Genomic DNA, 8,429 nt, shown 5'->3' on the forward strand with positions numbered 1-8,429 from the left:
GATGGTTTGTATTGCTAATAATAATTAATACAACAGCTATTTATTAAGCATTTGCTATGTGCCAGTGGTTGGGATAAGAGCTTTTATGCATTAGCTTACATGTTGAAGTCTCACAAAAACCTCCCTGAGTTTGGTAAAATGAATATCCTCTTTCTCTCTGTTGTTTGGACACCAAGTCATATTTGCTTTGAATTTGAAATGAATAGCTTTCGGAGCTCTGGAACTATTCGAATTCACTAAAGGAGAAATGAAAGACTTTCCCGAGCAAGACAAGAAGCCCAGTACTGGCAGATTTGATGATTTGCAGAAGTCATACTGTGGCCTATTTAACACACACAGAAATTTTTTTTTGCCTGTAATTGACTTAGATGATGCCACTTTTCTGAGCGCAAAATGTGGAAGACAGCTTGTACTTGACTGGAAGCTTTATCTAAAATGTACACAGATAATCAATGGCAGTGTGGCTGTTGATTCTAAGAACAGCAGAGAAGAAAACCTGATTCATTCCATTCAGAATGGAATAACTGCTAAAGGTTTGAGGTCATTACAGTTTGCAAATTCAGGAAAGCAATCTGAATTTGCTCCAGAAACTGGAGAATGAGAGAAGAAAAAAGAAGGTTCACAAAAAAGGCAACCATTGGTTCTGACAGGTGAGTGATACCTGTGAAGAGTGAGGTCTGTGATAGCCTGGGTCTCCTGATTTTTAGTGCAATGGACTCTCTGACTGTCTCAATGAAGACTATTTAGGATGTTTCTATGCTTGTCCTGCCTGTGGTTTCACCAAATGTGGAGCTGAATGCCACTGGGACCGCCAGTAACTAACTGAATGAGCCAGCTGAAACAGAAGGAGGAGAAATCATTCATAGGAAACATGCTGGATAGTTTGTGGTACCAAATTATAGAATCTTTAAAGGTCCTTTCTCTATTTCTAAAACTCCGTTATTCTAAGGTACATTTTTAAATTTTTTCTTATTTTTTTTAACATTTTATTTATTTTTGAGAGAGAGACAGAGAGTGAGTGGGGGAGGGGCAGAGAGCGAGGGAGAAACAGAATCCAAAATGGGCTCCAGGCTCTGAACTGTCAGCACAGAGCCCAATGTGGGGATCAAACCCATGAATATGAGATCCCCACAAACCATGAGATCATGAGCTAAGCCGAAGGTGGATGCTTAACTGTCTGAGCCAACCAGGCGCCCTCTAAGATACATTTTAAAGTTGACTGTCAAATGATGAAAATTTGAAAACCACCTCAACATGTATCAGTGTGCACTAATGTTGCATTTAGGGTGCTTTAAGATACATTATTTGATGTAAATTTAAATGGGCTATTACTCAGCAGCCAGCTTTAAGCCTGTCTGGGTCAATGTCAACAAGTTGGTAAAGGCTGTCCTCGATTACCACCGTTCAAATTTCAGTTACCACGGTATATACTGTGAGTGTTCATGTGAACTACAAACGTCCCTGCTGGCTTTGGTCCGCAAGTCATTATGTAAGACATGTGCTTCATGATCAGTGACCAATCACGGCACTTCTTTCTTTTTTTTTCTTTTTTTTTTTCTGGTCACCAGGCAGGCATCTCTGCTCTGACTGAGACTCAGCTTTATTTATGGTTAAGTGTATGGGGAACAGCACAAAAGTGACATTTGCCTTAGACAATGATTTCTGATGACAAATTTCTTTGCTATGAAAAAATTTCCCAGAACATAGATTTGCAGAAACCTCGTGCATTACCTTTATCAATAGTGTTTGATGTAGGTGATTTAGATGCTTATCATATGGGGAAAGAAGGTATCTTAGGCGTTTAGATTCAAGAAAATGTTTTTAGCATAGCAGAGGCGGAAGTTAGTTCTTCGTGAGCAAGGGTCAACAGCCTGTCTGCTTAAGGGGGAAGTATAAGAAAAATAGGATTCTCAGGAAACGCAATGTTTGCTCCCATAATCACAAAAGGAGTTCCAACAATAAGTTTCTTTACAAGATGCAATCAGTATTTTGGGGCCAGAATAAGGGGACAATTCACTCTGGATACCAATCAACAAGGTGCCTATGGGGTTGGACGGCACTTCTTTCAAATTCTGCTAGTGATTGGTTACTGCACCTCTGTCATTCAGTTTACTCATAGACAGCAAAGCATGCGTGGTGTTGTATCCTTGACACCCATGTGACACTTTACAAAAGTGGATCATCAAAAGAACTGGCCATTAAAGATGGAAGTGCAGTGAAGAAATGAAAAATGATAATTTGAGACATGAGATTTGAACATAAATGGAGTTGTAGAAAAAAAAATCACTGATTTTCAAAGACGGTAATAGCTAATTTCAGTTTCAAGGGTAAATTTCTTGAACAGGTTTGCCTGTATGTGTTCTTTATGCTGATTTAGGAGACCAGCCTTTTAGTGAACATGCAAAATATTAACAGAGAAAAACATATCTAATATAGAGTACTCTGTAATAAAAGCTGAATTTTGGGAAAATTAAAAAAAAAAACAGGACACCCAGGACCAATTAAGAAAAAAGACAAAATCAACTACATGTATAACTTTTTTTTAAAACATGGCAGAAGACATCATGAATAAAATCAAAAGACAACACATATTTTGGGAAAGTATAAGACAAAGGACAGAAAAATAGTTAATATCACACCAAAAGATTCTACAAGTTATAAGGGAAAAACTCCCAAGCCAATTAAAAATGAATAAAAATTTGAGTAATAATTCAGAGAAGAGGAAATCCAAATGGTCAATAATCATATGATAAGATGCTCAATCTTATTATCAGTAAAATGCAAATTAACACATCATTGGTATACTTTGTCATATATCAGACCAGTAAAAGTAAAAAAAAAATTTTATATATGGGGTTGATAAGAATGTGGAAAATAAGCACTCTCCCTATGACAGATGTGTGGATTATTATAATTTTTTGGATACTGTCCTGGCATTATCTATTAAATAATAATATTAAAATAAAATAAACACTGTGGCAGACATTGTTAGTTGCCTACCCAATATCGTAGCTTTTTTCTTCCTTTCCAATAGAATCCTGATTTTGTCTATGTAAGCAAGATAATAAATGGTAATTTATTTAAACCATCATGAGAATACTGTCCTTTTCCAGTTACTCAATTTCCCAGTCTAGCAGTGGTCATATAACCCAGTTCTGATCAAGAAAAAGTAAGGGAGGGCTCTGGAAAAAAAAAAAAGTAAGGGAAAGATTGCTGACAGATCTCTGGGAAGGCCTTTGCTATGCTTTGCTTAAATAAGGTACAAATGTGGGTGTTGCTACCTTTCCCCTTTTACCTTGAATATAAGCATGGTTAATACCTGGAGTTGTGGCAGCCATTTTCTGACCACAAGGAGGCAAAGTATGAGGACAAAATGCTAACATGCCAATAGCAGAACAGAAAAACATATCAGCTTGGTTTCTTCAACGAATACTCATTACTACTTACCTCCAGGCCTTTGTTATGTGAGAAAAACAAATCCTTGTTTGTTTAAGCCTCTGTTAGTTGGTTTCCATTACTGATCACTGAATATACCTCTAATCGGACACATACATTCCTTTTGACTCAGCCATTATATATGTGACTCCATCCTAGAGAAATGAAAGTACCAGTATGTAGAGATTTATGTAAAATTTTTGTATAACATTGTTTTTGGAAGCAAATAACTGAAAACAAGTGGAATGTCTATTAATAGCTAGATGGCTGAATAAAATGCAGTATATTCATATAATAAATTGCTATATAACCATTAGAAAAATTATTTAAAAGGATGTTTATTGAATTTGAAGGGTATTAATGAGGAATTATTGTGTAAAAACAGCAAATTGAATGGTTAACATTTATAATACAACCTATTACTTGTAAAAAAGATCTTTCTAAATGTGTGTAAATGTATATGTCTACACAATCATATGAAAAAGGGATTAAAGAAGTCTGCAAGAATTAGAGAAGGAACACATTTTTTTTTAAAGATATAGGGATGGTTATTCTTGTCACATCCGCATTTAATTTGCCTATGTGGCTAGTACAGAAGATGGCCATATCTTGCTGTGTATAGTGGACAATCTCAAAATCATGTATCAAATTCTATTCCATCTTTTTTTTAATTTTAATTTTTCTTTTATAGTTTATTTTACTTTATTTTTAAAGAAGTTCTTAGATAATTGCCTTTTGTTCTTTTATAGTTTATTGTCAAGTTGGTTTCCATATAATACCCAGCGCTCACCCCAACAAGTGCCCTCCTCCATGCCCATTTCCCCTCTCCCCCACCACCATCAACCCTCAGTTTGTTCTCAGTATTTAAGAGTCTCTTATGGTTTGCCTTCCTTCCTCCCCATGGTCCTCTGTTAAGTTTCTCCTGTTCCACCTATGAGTGAAAACATATGGTATCTGTCCTTCTCTGCCTGACTTATTTCACTTAGCATGACACCCTTGAGGTCCATCCATGTTGCTACGAATGGACAGATTTCATTCTTTCTCATTGTCATGTAGTATTCCATTGTATATATAAACCACATCTTAAACCCATTCATCAGTTGATGGACATTTAGGCTCTTTCCATGATTTGGCTATTGTTGACAGTGCTGCTATGAACATTGGGGTACATGTGCTTCTATACATCAGCACTCCTGTATCCCTTGGGTAAATCCCTAGCAGTGCTATTGCTGGGTCATAAGGGAGTTCTATGGATAGTTTTTTGAGGAACCTCCACACTGTTTTCCAGAGTGGCGGCACCAGTTTACATTCCCACCAACAGTGTAGGAGGGTGCCCATCTCTCCGCATCCTCGCCAGCATCTATAGTCTCCTGATTGGTTCATTTTAGTCACTCTGACCGGTGTGAGGTGGTATCTCAGTGTGGTTTTGATTTGTATTTCCCTGATGATGAGTGATGTTGAGCATCGTTTCATGTGTCTGTTGGCCATCTGGATGGAGGAGGAATACATTTGAATGAAAACAAGCTGGGTAGAAGAAAATAATCTGCCTTAAAGATGATCAAACTTTATTTTTATTTAACTATGAAGAGAAGCATCTAATGTGTCATAAATATACATGGCATTGGCAGTTATGTTTTAAATATGAAGCTGAATAGAAGAAAAAAATTTTACACACACAAAACACATTTTATAGTTCCTTAAAAAGTTTTTTTAGTTATTTATTTTGAGAGAGAGAGAATAGGGGAGGGGCAGATAGAGAGGGAGAGAGAGAATCCCAAGCAGGCTCCACACTGTCAGTATAGAGTTCAGTGTGGGACTTGATCCCATGAACTGTGAGATCAAAACCTGAGCTAACACCAAGAGTCAGATGCTCAACTGACTGAGCCACCCAGTTGCCACTATAGAATTACTTTTTTCAATTGACTATTTTTTAATACTTTTTAAAAGATTTTTAAAAATCCAGTATAATTAACATACACTGTTACATTAGTTTCAGATGTATAGTATAGTGATTCAACAATTCTTTCTTTTTTTTTAAGTTTATTTTTGAGATGGGGAGGGGCAGAGAGAAAGGGGGAGGGGCAGAGAGAGAGAGAGAGAGAGAGAGAGAGAGAGAGAGGGACAGATGATCTGAAGTGGACTCTGCACTGACAGCATAAAGCCTGATGTGGGGTTCAGACCAATGAAGTGCAAGATTATGATCTGAGCGGAAGTTGGATGTTTAAATGACTGAGCTATCCAGGCATCCCTCAACAATTCTATACATTACTCAGTGCTCATCATAAATGTATTCCTAATCCCCTGCACCTATTTTGTGATCCTCCCCTCTACCTCCCCTCTAGTAACCATTAGTTTGTTCTCTATAGTTAAGCATCTGTTTTTTTGCTTTGTCCTTTTCTTTGTTCATCTCACATGAACATGAATGAAATAATTTGGTATTTGTCTTTCTCTAACTTAGCATTATACTCTATAGGTCCATCCACATTGTTGCAAATGGCAAGATTTCATTCTTCCTTATGGCTGAGTAATATTCCATTGTGTATATATATATATATATATATATATATATATATATATACACACACACATACATATATACACCATATCTTCTTTATCCATTCATCTATTGATGAATATTTGGGCTGCTTCCATAGTTTGTTTACTTAAATAAAGCTGCAATAAACACAGAGGCACATATATCTTTTCAAATCAATGTTTTCATATTCTTTGGGTAAATACCTACTAGTAGAAGTACTGGATCATATGGTAATTCTATTTTTAATATTTTGAGCAACCTCCATACTGTTTTCCAGAGTGGCTGCACCAGTGTGCATTCCCATCAACGGTGCATGAGGGTTCCTTTTTCTCTACATCCTCACCAACACTTGTTGTTCCTTGTGTTTTTGTGTTTTATCCACTCTGATAGGTGTGAGGTGATATCTCACTGTGGTATTGATTTGCATCTCCCTGACGATGAGTGATGTGGAGCCTCTTTCCATGTGTCTATTGGCCATCTGGATGTCTTCTTTGGAGAAATGTCTGTTCTTGTCTTCTGCCCATTTTGTAATTGGGTTTTGTTTTTTGGGTGTTAAGTTGTATAAGCTGAATAGAAGAAAAACTTAAAATTTTAATATATATTTTTGTTTTCTCATAGTTTCTTATTCCTTTTTTTTTTTTTTTTGTAGAACATGAATTCCAGTTTTATTTTCCCCTGTACCAAGCATTCAAGGTCTTATTTTCCTTTTAATGATATGAAGGCAGACTTTAGTTTTGAATCTTTTACCCGGTACTTTTTACCTGGTTTAAAAATGTGGTACTCCTAAACAAAAATACAGTGTTTGCACAATTAAATAATGAGGAGACCTATCACAGGAGCACTTGTAGAATTCTGGTACCAATGTCTTCTTAGTGTTCAGTGCCAGATTTTAAAAACTCTTCACAGTCCTTTATTTATACTATCAGTGTTAATTAAGAAAGATGACTAAGTAATTTTCATCCATTTTCATGACTCAATGACAGGAGCTCATTTATGGAATTCAATTTTCACCCCCTCAACTTAGAATGAACTTCAGATCATCACTTTCATTACTAGAGCACTGATTTTTGTGGAGGAAAATTGAGCCAAGTTATTTCTTGTCAAATAAGTTTTCCGAAGACATTTGTGACAACATGTATGGGCCCTAAGAGAATTATTCTAAGTGATATAAGTCGGACAAAGACAAATGCTGTATGATCTCACTTCTATATGGAATCTAAACAAGCTGGACTCAGAGCAACAGGAAGTACAATGGTGACTGTAAGGAGCTGGGGGTGGGGTGGGGTAAATGGGGAGATGTTGGTCAAAGGGTATAATCAACCAAGGATAAGAGGAATAAGTTTTAGGGATCCAATGTACACCATGGTGACTACGGTTAACAATACTGTATCATATACCATATACTTGAAAGTTATTGGTAGACGAGATCTGCAGTGTTCTCGGGACACACATGAAAATGGTCATTATGGGAGGGGAAGGAGGTACTAACTAACTTCACTGTGGTGATCATTTTGTAATGAATGTATCAAGTTATCATACTGTATACCTTAACCTTACATAATGTTATATGTTAATTATATCTTCATAAAACTGTGGAAGGAAAAAGAAAAAAAATTCCTGTTAAATCCACCTGGGCTATGACAAAAGTTCCTGGTAAACCACTGGTCAGAATGTGTAATACATTTTTGCCTAGAAGCAAAGCTCCTCATGGTAGATAGGGAACCAGGGAGGGTCATAATGATCTTTTGACTTGTGAGGTGTCTGACTGTGGTAGTCAGTACCAAGTCCCTTCATCTAATAACCTCGCCCTGCAGGACTCAGTGGTCCCATATGACATTGATCCTCTGCCTCAGGAGACATACCTGGGTCCATAAATATATCTGATGTTTTTGTTACACAAAATGATACTGCATTATCTTCTGTGTCTCAGGCATCAGGTAAATGCTTGGCTATGAAGACAGAGAGGAGAGAAGCACTCGACCTTGAGAAGCTCATGACTTGGGGCTCAACTCAGGGAGGACTTGTCAACAAACATGGCGGCAATAGGCATAGTAACAGAAGTATGCATAACGTGAAGGCTCTGTATGGGGGCTCCAGGAAGGTTTCAGAGAGGATGTGAGGTGTAAGCCTTCTGTTCTGGAAGGAACAGAAGTGTGTTCAGACAGAGAAGCAGAAAAAAGGCATTTCCAGCAAAGAGAACTGGGAAGGCAGAGAGGTGTGAAGAGGCCTGGCAGAGCCTAAGACAAGCCAACAGCTTGAGAGTGGAGGCTGCGAACGGATGGTGACCTGCAGACAGATTTTGGTTGGGCCACAGAGTGGTTTAAAAATTTGAGACACATTTAGAAATAGAGATATTTTATGAAAAAGTCCAGATTCCCTGCTCCTCTTGAAAAAATGGGGAATCTGGCCACTGGGCTGGATATCCACAAGGTCCGCCTCCCTCTCCAGATACCTAGAC

The 8,429-nt window shown here is 37.3% G+C and overlaps 1 pseudogene; it reads left to right on the forward strand.

Annotated features, from left to right (window-relative positions):
- The first annotated feature begins 247 nt into the window (after positions 1-247).
- On the forward strand, positions 248-882 carry LOC115290668 (annotated as a pseudogene).
- The last annotated feature ends 7,547 nt before the right edge of the window (positions 883-8,429 follow it).

The sequence above is a fragment of the Suricata suricatta genome, chromosome 4, assembly GCF_006229205.1.
Source record: "Suricata suricatta isolate VVHF042 chromosome 4, meerkat_22Aug2017_6uvM2_HiC, whole genome shotgun sequence".
In the NCBI taxonomy this organism is placed as follows: Eukaryota; Metazoa; Chordata; class Mammalia; order Carnivora; family Herpestidae; genus Suricata; species Suricata suricatta.